This window comes from Hippopotamus amphibius, chromosome 4 (genome assembly GCF_030028045.1).
Source record: "Hippopotamus amphibius kiboko isolate mHipAmp2 chromosome 4, mHipAmp2.hap2, whole genome shotgun sequence".
Classification (NCBI taxonomy): domain Eukaryota; kingdom Metazoa; phylum Chordata; class Mammalia; order Artiodactyla; family Hippopotamidae; genus Hippopotamus; species Hippopotamus amphibius.
In genome coordinates, this window is record NC_080189.1 from 16,759,811 (window position 1) to 16,773,893 (window position 14,083).

A 14,083-nucleotide genomic window follows, 5' to 3' on the forward strand; every position below is an offset into this window, starting at 1 on the left:
AGCCTAATTCCACCAACTCCATCTTTCCTTCTCAAGATTGCTTTGGCTACTCAGGGTCTTTTGCATTTCCATGCAAATCGTAAGATTTCTTGTTCTAGTTCTGTGAAAAATGCCGTTGGTAATTTGATGGGGATTGCATTGAATCTGTAAATTGCTTTGGGTAAGATAGTCATTTTCACAATGTTGATTCTTCCAATCCAAGAACATGATATGTCTCTCCATCTGTTTGTATCGTCTTTGATTTCTTTCATCAGTGTCTGATAGTTTTCTGCATCCAGGTCTTTTGCCTCCTTAGGCAGGTTTATTCCTAGGTATTTTATTCTTTTGGTTGCAGTGGTAAATGGGAGAGTTTCCTTAATTTCTCTTTCTGCTCCTTCGTTGTTAGTGATAGGAATGCAAGAGATTTCTGTGCATTAATTTTGTATCCTGCTACTTTACTAAATTCATCAATTAGTGCTAGCAGTTTTCAGGTAGAATCTTTAGGGTTTTCTATATATAATATCATGTCACCTGCAAAGAGTGACAATTTTACATTCTTTTCTAATGCGGATTCCTTTTATTTCTTTTTCTTCTCTGATTGCTGTGGCTAAAACTTCCAAAACTATGTTGAATAATAATGGTGAGAGTGGACACCCTTGTCTTGTTCCTGTTCTTAGAGGGAATTCTTTCAGTTTTTCACCATTTAGAACGATGTTGGCTTTTGGTTTGTCATATATGGCTTTTATTATGTTGAGGTAATTTGCTTCTATGCCCATTTTCTGGAGAGTTTTTATCATAAATGGATGTTGAATTTTGCCAAAAGCTTTTTCTGCATCTATTGAGATGATCATATGGTTTTTATCCTTCAATTTGTTAATATGGTGTATCATGTTGATTGATTTGCATATATTGAAGAATTCTTGCATTCCAAGGATAAATCCTACTTGATCATGGTGTATGATATTTTTAGTGTGCTGTTGAATTCTGTTAGCTAGTATTTTGTTGAAGATTTTTGCATCTGTATTCATCAGTGATATTGGCCTTTAATTGTCTTTTTTGGTGACATCTTTGCTTGGTTTTGATATCAGGGTGACGGTGACCTCGTAGAATGAGTTTGGGAGTGTTCCTCCTTCTGCTATAGTTTGGAAGAGTTTGAAAAGGATAGGTTGTAGCTCTTCTCTAAATGTTTGATAGAATTTGCTGTGAATCCTTCTGGCCCTGGGCTTTTGTTTGTTGGGAGATTTTTAATCACAGTCTCAATTTCCATACTTGTGATTAGTCTGTTCATATTTTCTGTTTCTTCCTGGTTCAGTCTTCAAAGATTGTACTTTTCTAAGAATGTATCCATTTCTTCCAGGTTATCCAATTTATTGGCATATAGTTGCTTGTAGTAGTCTCTCATGATCTTTTGTATTTCTGTGGTGTCCGTTGTTACTTCTCCTTTTTCATTTCTAATTCTGTTGATTTGCATCTTCCTTTTTTTCCTGATGAGTCTGGCTAATGGTTTATCAATTTTGTTTATCTTCTCAAAGAACCAGCTTTTAGTTTCATTGATCTTTGCTATTGTTTCCTTCCTTTCTTTTTCATTTATTTCTGCTTTGATCTTTATGATTTCTTTCCTTCTGCTCACTTTGGGGTTTCTTTGTTCTTCTTTCTCTAGTTGTTTTAGGTGTAAGGTTAGGTTGTTTATTTGATATTTTTCTTGTTTCTTGAGGTAGGACTGTATTGCTCTAAACTTCCCTCTTAGAACTGCTTTTGCTGCATCCCATAGGTATTGAGTTGTGTTTTCATTGTCATTTGTTTCTAGGTATTTTTGATTTCCTCTTTGGTTTCTTTAGTGATTTCTTGGTTGTTTAATAGCATATTGTTTAGCCTCCATGTGTTTGTATTTTTTATAGTTTTTTTCCAGTAATTGATACCTAGTCTCATGGCATTGTGGTCAGAGAAGATGCTTGATACGATTTCAGTTTTCTTGAATTTACCGAGGTTTGATTTGTGACCCAAGATGTGATCTCTCCTGGAGAATGTTCTGTGTGCACTTGAGAAAAAAGTGTGTTCTGTAGTTTTTGGATGGAATGTCCCATAAATATCAATAAGTTGAGATGGTCTAATGTGTCATTGAAAGCTTGTGTGTTGTTATTTATTTTCTGTTTGGGTGATCTGTCCATTGATGTAATTGGGGTGTTAAAATCTCCTACTATGATTGTGTTCCTGTCGATGTCCCCTTTTATGGCTGTTAGCATTTGCCTTATGTATTGAGGTGCTCCTATGTTGGGTGCATAGCTATTTACAATTGTGATATGTTCTTCTTGGATGGATCCCTTGATCGTTATGTAGTGTCCTTCTTTGTCTCTTGTAATAGTCTTTACTTTAAAGTCTAGTGTATCTGATATGCATATTGCTACTACAGCTTTCTTTTGACTTCCATTTGCATGGAATATCTTTTTCCATCCCTTTCCTTTCAGTCTATATGTATCCCTTGGTCTGAAGTGGGTTTCTTGTAGGCAGCATATAGAAGGGTCTTGTTTTTGTATCCAATCAGCCAGTCTGTGTCTTTTGGTTGGAGCATGTAATCCATTTACATTTAAGGTGATTATTGACATGTGTGTTCCTATTACCATTTTCTTAATTTTTTTGGGTTTGTTTTTGTAGGTGTTTTCCTTCTCTTGTGTTTCCTACTTAGAAAAGTTCCTTAAGCAGTTGTAAGGCTGGTTTGGTAGTGCAGAATTGTCTTAACCTTTGCTTGTCTGTAAAGCTTTTGATTTCTGTGTCAAATCTGAATGAGATTCTTGCTGGGTAGAGTATTCTTGGCTGTAGGTTTCTCTCTTTCAGGACTTTCAGTATATCCTGCCATTTCCTTCTGGCCTGCAGAGTTTCTGCAGAAAGGTCAGCTGTTATTCTTATGGGTTTTCCCTTATATGTTATTTGCTTCTTTTCTCTTGCTGCTTTTAATATTTTTTCTCTGTGTTTAATTTTCATTAGTTTGATTAATATGTGCCTTGGTGTATTTCTCCTTGGGTTTATTCTGTATGGGACTCTGCTTCTTGGACTTGATTAATGATTTCCTTTCCCACGTTGGGGAAGTTTTCCACTATAACCTCTGCAAATGTTTCCTCACCCTTTCTTTTTTTCTTCTTCTTCTGGAATGCCTATGATTCGAATGTTGGTGTGCTTAATGGTTTCACCAAGGTCTCTGAGACTGTCTTCCATTCTTTTTATTCTTTTTTCTCTTTACTGCTCTGCGGCAGTTATTTCCCCCATTCTGTCTTCCAAGTCACTTTTTCATTCTTCTGCCTCAGTTATTCTGCTGTTTATACCATCCAGAGTATTTTTAATTTCGGTTATTTTGTTGTCCATTACTGTTTGCTCTTTTCTCAGGCTTCTTATCAGTACTCTTCTGTGGGCTCTGATTTCCTGTTATTTTCATGTGAGGCTGGATTATAATATATTTCCTGTGTCCCTTAAGTTAAGTGCACATTTCACATTTTGAGACACGATTCCCTGAAGTGTCACGCTAAACAACTTAAAGATTTAAACCTGTTTAGTCACCCCATATAAGGAGTAGAGTCATAGAATTTGGATTGGTCTAAGATGATGTTTTTATTACCAAAGTTAATGGGCATTTTCCGGATCACATTAATTATAGTAAAACTTCTCTTATGGGAGCTTGTAATTTAAAGAAAATATTATCCCTCCTTTCCATCCTTTCTTTAAAATTCTTAGTGATAATTCTTGTGTTAAAAGTCTGTATTAACATTGTAGAGAACAGGGAAGAGAAATGTGTTGTAAGTAGAGAAATAATCTGTTTTCAACATCCTGCTCTTCTGAGTTACTGAGTGGTGACCTTCATGTTGTAATGATGGTGATGCTAGAACTATCACCAGAGGAGTTTCTTGGGAGTGAGGCTCAGTTTGCCCTGAATCTTGCCTCATCTCTAGGTCTCATCTCGCTGTAGCCTAACTAGGATTGGGGGTGTGGATGGGGACTGTGGAACAGAACAAAGCTAATGTAATTAACTCCATGATTTTGGCCACCTGAGCACCACATGCTAATTAATGTCAGATATGTTTTATCATGACAGTCTTTATATAAAATGCCTTTGTTAAATTCTCATAAACTTTTTCCCCAGGGCATTCAGAAAATTGTAGGTGATCTCTGCTTTTGAGGAGGGGACATTCCAGTTAAGTTACAGCCTGTTCCTGTTTCAATCTCTGTATAAATTATCAAAGACAGGGACTTCAGAGATGATGTAAGATTGCTCCCTTTTTCACCAGATAGAAAAGAGCTCAAGGAAGCTTAAGTGAATTTTCTAAGGGTATCATGTTTGTTAATGACACAAAAGGGGCAAATGGGAAAAAGAATCTGAGCAACATTAAGTATATGTGAGTTCTAAATTGAGTGTTTCAGACCACAAGTGCTGTGGAATTTCAGAGGCAAGCAGTAACTTGGGAGTGATAAGGAAATGGTGTCAGGGAAGTGGCTGAAACAGAAGATGGACACCACTTAGTTGTGCAGAGGAGAGAAAGCTGGAGTCATGCCCTCTTCCTCCTCTTTATTATGTCACATTCCTTTACTGTGTCATCCTTTACTGCTCAGTAGCACTTTTCTGAACTATTGCTCAAAATTAATCTCCCTGTCCACTATGTTCCTGTGGTCCTTGGCACACACCTGTATTACGTGAATTGCAACCTACGTGCTCCATGTGTGCCTTTACTGCAACGATACAGGCTCTGTAATGCTGGGGCTGCACCTTTGAAACTGTGATGTCCACTATACGGCATATGGTAGTGAACAGATAATGGTTAAGCAGTATGTGTAGAAGACGGGATGTTGTGATGAAAATGATTCATTTTGAGCACCATATGGTGAGTAGATCATGCATATTAAGTTATTAGAAATGTGGCTACAGATTAGTATGAACCTGTGGAACAGTGTCTTAAAACCTGGCTAAGGATTTTGGATTCATACAATGAAAACTTGTTTTTTGCTATTTAAAGTTTTTTAGTTTTGAAAATATTTTTTAAGCAAAGGAGTAATATGATGGAAGATTAATTAGACACGTAGAGAATATATTTAAGTCAGAAGTTTATTCACCTAGTGTAAATCAGATAGAGGACCTGATTGTTTATCCATCCTATTTATAATAGTTTGCATTTAGTAATTCCAAACTCCTAATCCTTCCCTCAACAGCAAGGTCCTACTGTATAGCACAGGGAACTATGTTCAATATCCTGTGATAAACCATAATGGAAAAGAATATGAAAAAGAATATATATATGTGTATAACTGAGTCACTTTGCTGTGCAGCAGAAATTAGTACAACATTGTAAATCAACTGTACGTCAATAAAATTTAAAAAACTTTTAAAAATTGGATAGAGGGATAGCTCGATGAATGGATTGACGAGTGGTTAGGTGGAGAGATGGACTAATGGATGAATGTGTGGATGAATGGATAGATGGGCACGTGGATGAAATTCAACAAAGGAAAAGAAATCCTAAGAATCTGATTTAGTATTTAGTCCTTTTAAAGTCACTGATTTTAAATATAAGTGCTTTAATTTCATAGTCAAAAAACTAATTATAACAATATACTATAATAAATTTTGTTAGGGTTTTTTGTGTGTGTCAGAGGGTGAAAACCTCCTTACTACAACCTAATTCATCTGTTCAACATAAAATTTTTTTTACATTAAATTGTAATGGCCTTTCCCAAATACATAAAAAGATACATAAAAGGAAGTAAAGCAACAAGATTTTCTAGCTGGTTGTCTGGAAAGTGGCTTTGTTATTGATGGATTTTCAGGAAAGGGAAGAATTATTTTTGGAAAGAGGTTGAAATGTGTTTGAGGAATTTGAGATCACAGGGAGGTATTCAGTTTTTTTTTAAATGGCCAGTTACTAGAAACAAAAGGCTTAATGGCTGTGCTGTCATTGGATGCAGTTTGGCTTGTGAATGCATTGCCCTAATGATGTTACCTCCAGAATATCTAGGATTCTCAGAAGTGTGACTAACCAAATCAAGATAAATATTACATAACTTTAAATTTCTACTCCTCTATAAAGTATAATTCTTTACTAAGCCTAGGAAGTGTAAAGAACATTGTTTCTAAGCACAGGGTGAAATGTTAAGAAAGCTGTAAAGAAATCCAGATACCCATGTGTTAATATAATTAGAATCATTCAAGCTGACCGCCAGCTGCTTAATATACGTACGGTTCCTTCTTCAGCGTTAGGATGGTACAGTTTGATCCCTTGATTGTGGTGAGCAGGGCAGAGTCACAGTTAGGGATGATCTAACGCCTCTGTTAGGGCTAGCCTTTCCTGAGTTGTGGCGGTAACATGCCCTTCACACTGCAGGTTAGGGTACGTTCATCCCCGTAGGATGGGGAGTCAGAGGATCAGAAACCGTTCCATTTGGCAAAACAGAATCAGAGGAAGGAGTTTCTTATACGTCAGCAACCTTAAATCTCACTTCCTCCGTAGTTTTGCCCTCCTTTTTTTTCTCTCTGACCCAAATGAGCCATAGTTGAGACAAAGAGGCAAAGGAGAAACAGAGGGCGGCCGTGGAAACAAAGCAGGTGAACCCCAGGAAGGAGAAACAGGGGGTGGGGGCGAGGAACATACCCCTTCTTACCTGGAGTTTCTCCTTCTGGAGCATTCTGTGCTCAAACCTTAATAGTGTGGTGTTCTGTTTTTGAGAAGGGAGACCATTCACTTTTACTTACCTCATAAACGAGTTGAGATTAGTAACATGACCTCTGTATTTATTTGACATCCTCAGTCATAAGAACCTTTGAAATACCACTCATTAGAATTCTTATCTGGAAATTTTCAGTGTCAGGAAATTTCAGCCTGACATTAGTGTTCAGTCCAGGTAAATTCTATTTGAATATGTGCCTCTTATTCCCTTCTTTCAAATTGTTTGTAAATAAAATCCACAAACACACACGTTAGAAATGCTCCACCCTGTAAAGTCTGATGCAGTGGGTCTGGGATGGGGCCCAGGTATGTACCAGTGAGCAAGCATCTCTCGTGGTTCTGATGCAGGCCTTTTGTGGAACATGTTTAGGGAAACATCATCAGAGTCACGTCAGGGCCTTTGAGATTACCTGGGCCTTGTGTGAGGGGCACAGAGGGTGACAATTTATTTGAAATGAAAGTTTATTTTTTTGTTTGAAAAATAGCATCTTAGCTTGTCCTTACTGTCTTCAAGGAGGCTCATCTCTTAGCTCAGAGAAGTGGTTCTGAGCCCTCACTGCATGTCAGAATAACCCCGGCAGCTTTTAAAGAGTGAAGTCTTCTCCACCGCATGCTAAGAGCCTGTGAGGACAGGCCCCCTTAACTGGTCTAAACTCCTAGGTGATTTTCTTGTCTAGCCAGGGTTGAGAATCATGGATTTTTTTTTTTTTTCTTAAGCTTTAATGTACGTATGAATCACTTGGAGATCATGTTAAAATACAGATTCTGCTTCAGCGAGTCGGGGTGGCTCTGAATTCCTGCTTTTCTAACAAGCTCCTTGGTACCCCTGTTGCTGGAGCTCAGCGACCACACTGATTCACAAGAGTTTACAGCAATCAATAGAAAAATACTTTGTTGTCCTTGTTAAATCCTGATTTTTGCCTTTTAGGAACTGATTTATTCTTCTCATCTGTATGTAGATATAAAGCATTCCCCTCTCTTATGTTTGTTTTTTAATTAATTAATTTTATTGGCTGTGTTGTGTCTTTTTTTGCTATGTGCGGGCTTTCTTTTTTTTTAAGTTGCGGTGAGCAGGGGCTACTCCCCGTTGTGGCGTGCAGGCTCCTCATTGCCGTGGCTTCTCCTGTTATGGAGCACGGGCTCTAGGTGCGTGGGCTTCAGTAGTTGCAGCACATGGGCTCAGTAGTTGTTTGTGGCTCACAGGCTCTAAAGCGCAGGCTCAGTAGTTGTGGCGCACGGGCTTAGTTGCTCTGCGGCGTGTGGGATCTTCCCGGAGCAGGGATTGAACCTGTGTCCCCTGTATTGGCAGGCGCACCCTCAACCACTGCGCCACCTAGAAAGCCCCCTCTCTTCTGTTTTTGAAGCTTAGACTTCAAACTTAAAAAAAAAAAACCAACACAGGAAACCTGCTTAGGCGTCTGTTCTTTGAATAACTAGACTGTATCGCCATCTGCTGGTAAGTAAAATGCCTGTAGCTTTTTTGTTTTTTTCTTTCTCTTCAGTATTGTATATGTGCTTGGAAATTTTCTGACACTTGTCAGGAATAATATTGAGCTGAACACATTATAGGGACTGATTTTATGTCCTCTTTTTTTGTTGGTTAGAACACATCAAGTTTTATTGTACAAGTTGTATTTTATCAAGTTGTATTTAAGTGTCTGTTTCCCTCAGTGGATTAATCACAAGTACTGTATCTTAGGCTTCTGTGCATAGTTCTAATCTCTTATATCATTCAGATAAAAATATATATATTGGGTGCCAACTCCGTGCCATGCACTGTGCTAGTCATTGGGGATATAACAGTAAAACAGACCCATGTCACCTTTGCTCTTACAAAGTACTATGTCCTCTTTTAAAATAATCTCTTCTTTTAAACAGACGATTCACAATAATTATTTTTCTAACACTCTTCAGGTTGACACATACTGGGTGTTCTGCAAAGCTTTGGAGGTCGGTGGCACGGCTGTTATTGGTAGGATGTGAATTATTTGAGGGAGTGGTCACTAAAATTAGGGCCTATGATATCATAGTGATATTTGAGTGTCTCCTCCTGTGGAAAAGAGGTAGTACAGGAAAGAGAAGCTATTCCTGCAGGATCCCCTCCCCAGTGTGGAAACCTGAGGGCTTGAGAAACAAGCCCCCTGTCTTAAACTTATCACTGCTTTAACTTCAAAACTTATTTTTCTTGGATGCCTCTGACTCATTAACATGTTTGTACCTGAGTCTTATGGACCCTTCTGATGTCTCTCAGTGTTTCCTGCTTTCACACTGTGTCTCCTTCACACTCCATCATGAATTTCATCTTTTGGTAACTTAGATTATACATTTGTGGTTAGGCAAGTGTCTTTTTTTTTATTGAACTCTAGGTGATTTATGATATATTAGTTTCAGGTGTACAACGTAGTGATTCGGTATTTTTATAGGTTATACTCCATGTAAAGTTTTTTTATATATTAGCTCTATTCCCTGTAAGCAGGTGTTCTGACCGCTAGAGCGATTCTAGCCAGCCAGTCCTGAGAGTTGAGGGTCCAGGCCTTGGGTGCTCACACTGTTCATTGTGAAATCCCAAGGTCCACGTGTGGCATAAGTTGGACCCCCTGGATCGGAGTTGCCAGGGAGCTTATCAGCAGGTTGTAGGAGGAAGGATGTTCAGCCTGTGAACAGGCTCATACTGACTGAGTTCACGCACCATCCACGGACAGGCTTCCCCAGACCAGGTCCGCCCCTCCTAAGTCAGGCCAGGGAAATTCAGCGCAGGTGGGGAGAAGGAGGAGACAAAAAGAGGAAATAACTTCAATTCTGAGTCCCCAGACTGTTTCTAAATACTGAACAAACAACCTCCATGAAGATGTTATTTTTTTCTTGAAGTATAGTTGATTTACAATGTTGTGTTTCTGTCGTACAGCAAAGTGATTCAGTATATGTGTGTGTGTGTGTGTGTCTATGTGTCTTCTTTTCCATTGTGGTTTATTACAGGATATTGAATATAGTTCCCTGTGCTGTACAGTAGGACCTTGTTGTTTGTCTGTTTTATGTATAGTAGTGTATATTTGCTAATCCCAAACTCCTCATTTAGCTCCCTCCCCGTACTTTCCCCTTTGGTAACCATAAGTTTGTTTTCTATGTCTGTGAGTTTGTTTCTGTTTTGTAAATAGGTTCATTTGTATCATATTTTAGATTCCACATATAAATGATATCATATGATATTTATCTTTTTCTGCCGGACTTAATTCACTTAATATGATAATCTCTAGGACCATCCATGTTGCTGCAAATGACATTATTTCATTCTTTTTTATGGATGTGTACTATTCCATTGTGTGTGTATGTGTGTGTATATATATATATAATATATGTGTAGAGATATATATTTATATTAGAAACATAATATAAATATATAAAACACCTTTATTCATTTATCTGTCGATGGACACTTAGGTTGCTTCCAAGTCTTGGCTATTGTAAATAATTCTGCAGTGAACACTGGGGTGCATGTCTCTTTTCAAATTAGAGTTTTCCCCGGATATGTGCCCAGGAGTGGGATTGCTGGATCATACGGTAACTCTAGTTTTAGTTTTCTAAGGAACCTCCATACTGTTTGCCAGAGTGGCTGCACCAGTTTACACTCACACCAACAGTGTAGGAGGGCTCCCTTTTCTCCACATCCTCTCCAGCATTTGCTATTTGTAGACTTTTTGATGATGGCCGTTCAGACTAGTGTGAGGTGATACCTTATTGTGGTTTTGATTTGCATTTCTCTAATAATTAGGGATGTCGGGTGTCTTTTCATGTGCCTATTCAAAGGGCCCCACCTCTTAATACCATCACATTGAGGGTGAATATTGGAGGAACAGACATTAGTGTACAGCAGTGGCTAAACCAAGCCACTGAGCTCCTTTGATAGGTCCAGGGTCTGGTGTCTAGCTCCTTAGCTTCTAGTCAGACTGATGTATCAAAATGTAAATCCAATTCCCCTGATTACAACACTTCAGTGACTCTCATTTCCTGCAAAACAAAGCCTGAGCTCCGTAGCCTACATGACTTAATTCACAAAGCACATGGGCAGTTTCATCTCCTACCACTCCTGCCTCATGGTCCAAAGATTGAAAGGAATATAATTTTTCCATGATGTCTTGCTGTCTCACATGTCTTGTACCTTTACCCTAAAACTTCTTCCTCTACTCCATGTAAAAAAAAATATATATGGTTAACTCTACTCATCTTTCAAGACAAAGTTCAAATATCATACAACGGAAGTCTTCGTCCAATCCCCATAGCTGGGCTTAGAGTATCTCCTCTGGCCACACATACATCTCAGTAGGCATTTTCATCATAGCATTGACCATATTTAGTGAAGTAATTTATTTTGTGTTGGTCTCCTGAGCTCCTGGGTGTGCACATGGGTAAAAAGTAGGAGCCTAATACAGGTTTATTGAATAAATCAAGTATTCCTTTGAGATCGTTCGGTTTAAGAGAGTTCTAAATCTCTTGCTCTCAGTGTTATTTTCCTCAGGTCTTTCTTATTGTCCGGACAGTTCTTTTCATGATCTAGATAATGCCTTCATGATATAAACCAAGGCTTGCTTAGTAACATAGAGTATTTATCCCTACATGAGAATTACAATGCTTTGATGACAATTGATGTACTGCTATTGGAACTGACCCATTCTTAATTGATTTTTTGTAACACTCCCCCAAATCATTATATTTTCTCTTATGAATAATTCAGAGAACTTCCTCTGGAGAATGAGATATTCTCTGTCTTGTCCATCTCCTGATTCCCTTACCTAAAACTGTGCCTAGCACATAGTAGGTGAATGGATGAATCCTGTTCATTTCCCTCTAGAACTATCTACCTATTTTCTTGAAAGTTGTTTTTATCCTGCCCCACTCTGTTCCCTGACACCTGGAGCTGGAAAGAACAAGGTTTCCTTAGGAATACCCAATCTCACAATATGTTAAAAAAATTTCTGTGTTCAATGACGTATTACATCTACAACCATATGTATAAGAACACTCTCCAGAGTGTATTAGAATTGATGTGTAAGCTATTTTTTTTTACATTTAGAGAAAAAAAACTCTTGCACAGAATTTCAGCTTTTGCAAGGCATATAGTGTGTGATGGCTGTGAGAGTATTTGGAACTTACTGGTGAATTGTGTAAATGATGGAGTAGACTTAATCTTGTCAGTAAGAAAGAAAGAAATTACTCTTTTCCTGGTGAATTAGTACTTGTCAACCCATTCAGTTCTATTGAATAAATCATCTCTATTAAAGCGCTAAAGGAGCTTATCCTAGAGGTGACAGCAGAGTTAGTAGAACTGACTTAAATGTTTTAGGCCTCTTTTCTTTACCCACCAAGATTGATTTAAAACAATGCATTTCATTCAGACACATCATTTTTGCTAATGAATATATTTTGGAATGATTATTTTTTATTTCTTTTTTAAAAATTTTATTTATTATTTATTTATTTTTGGGCTGCGTTGGGTCTTCATTGCTGCGCACGGGCTTTCTCTAGTTGTGGCGAGCGGGAGCTACTCTTCATTACGGTGTGAGGGCTTCTCATTGCAATCGCTTCTCTTGTGGAGCATGGGCTATAGGCATGCAGGCTTCAGTAGTTGTGGCACTTGGGCTCAGTTGTTGTGGCACATGGGCTTAGTTGCCTGCGGCATGTGGGATCTTTTTGGACCAGGGCTCGAACCCATGTCCCCTGCATTGGCAGGAAGATTCGTAACCACTGAGCCACCAGGGAAGTCCCAGAAAGATCACTTTTAAAAGAAGAAATTACATCATGCCTGAATGTAAAGTCTGATAGGGTAGCCTAGCATGTTTATGCAAGTCATCCCTGCCTAATTCTAGAGAGCATCATTCCAGTAGGCTGCAGCATAAGTGGCACCTCCTAGAGGCATGGGGTGCAAAACTTTCCAGCCTTAAAAAATACCCCTTTATCAAAATGACAAATGTAGATAATTAGGTGTTCTAACTAACACAAATTGGAAATGAGCAAAACCCCAAACGGTGTGGACATTCAAACCTTTTAGAGAAATTTGAAGATAAAAAAAACCCTCTCGTTCCTTTTTATTTTTTATTTTTTGAAAGGTGTTAATTACCTCGTATTGTATGTATAAGAGAAGCTGGAATTGAGACACGTACTTGTACTCTACCATAGCCAAAGATGACAAGGAAGGAGTAATTAACATCGACAGTTCACATTGCCCTAGGAATCTAGAAGTCAAAAATTAATTTTCTAGCAGGTCAGTTGGAAATTTTTAACAAATTGATTGGTCATTAAAATGACTCTGGTGTTACCTATGAAACATAAAAGATTACTTGAAATAATCCCCAACTGATTTGATACCAAGGCCTGGTGAGGAAAGAAGAGCAAGGTCTAGTATTTAGTTGTTATTATGTATCTAAATCTATATCTGGATTTTATAGGAAGCAAAATATATCATTTGGTGAAACTGAAGGATTAGTTGTAATAATTAAGGATAGAATGTTATTCCTAAATTTATAGCAAGAACATGATAAAGCAGAACTTTTAAATTATAGGTTTGGATGAAATGTGGAACAAAAGACCTAGATTGGCCTCTGTAACAACTGGCATAACAATGTGATAATTATAAACTACACTTTAGCCCTCACACCCTCAAGTGTAATTTAATGAATAGATTAACCAGGAACAAAAAAGAAAGGGACTAACGTTTACAAAGGCCTATTTTGTGCCACATACTGTGCTGGATCCGTAACTGTTACTGATTCAGTTAATTCTCATAATCACCCTGAAAAGTAGACATTGCCGTATTTTACATGCTGAATTTCTGCAAGATTATAAATGCTCACAGTCACCCAGTTAGAACACCCAAGTTAGTTCTGACTAAATTATCATGCTGTTTCTACTGTACTCGGGTGACTCTCAAATATAGCGTGTAGGTACACAAACTTAGGAATACTTTTAAGGAAGAGCCATCATGATAGCTGATAAAGGGATTATAATTATGAGCAAGAGGCACTGCCCAACTGACCAAATATTATTTTCTGTGGTTGCTAAAGACCTAAAATGAGGCACCCTGCTCAGTTTTAAAGCTCATTTGACACTGATTAATAAAAAAAATTCTTCTTTCGTCTGATTTTTGCTCAATTCACTTTAGGAAATGATCTCGAGAACTGCCTGATATTTGCCATGATGGTATCTCTATAAGTGTCACAATTACTTAAGACATTCCAAAAATGGTTATGAGAGAGAGAAATAGACACAGATGTGGACATGGGAGTTGAGAAATGTCAGAGTAAGATTTGATAGCACTCACTAGAGAAATTATATATTATGAGTAATGGGGAGCTTCTGATACTTTGTGGTTAAAAAATATTTATTTCAATAAAGTCATACTTAGCTAATAA

The 14,083-nt window shown here is 37.9% G+C and overlaps 1 protein-coding gene across 2 annotated transcripts in view; it reads left to right on the top strand.

Annotated features, from left to right (window-relative positions):
- The window catches only part of DGKI (diacylglycerol kinase iota), a 456,175-nt gene that overhangs the window by 236,001 nt on the left and 206,091 nt on the right, over positions 1-14,083 (top strand). The gene's annotated exons all lie outside the window — the stretch shown is intronic.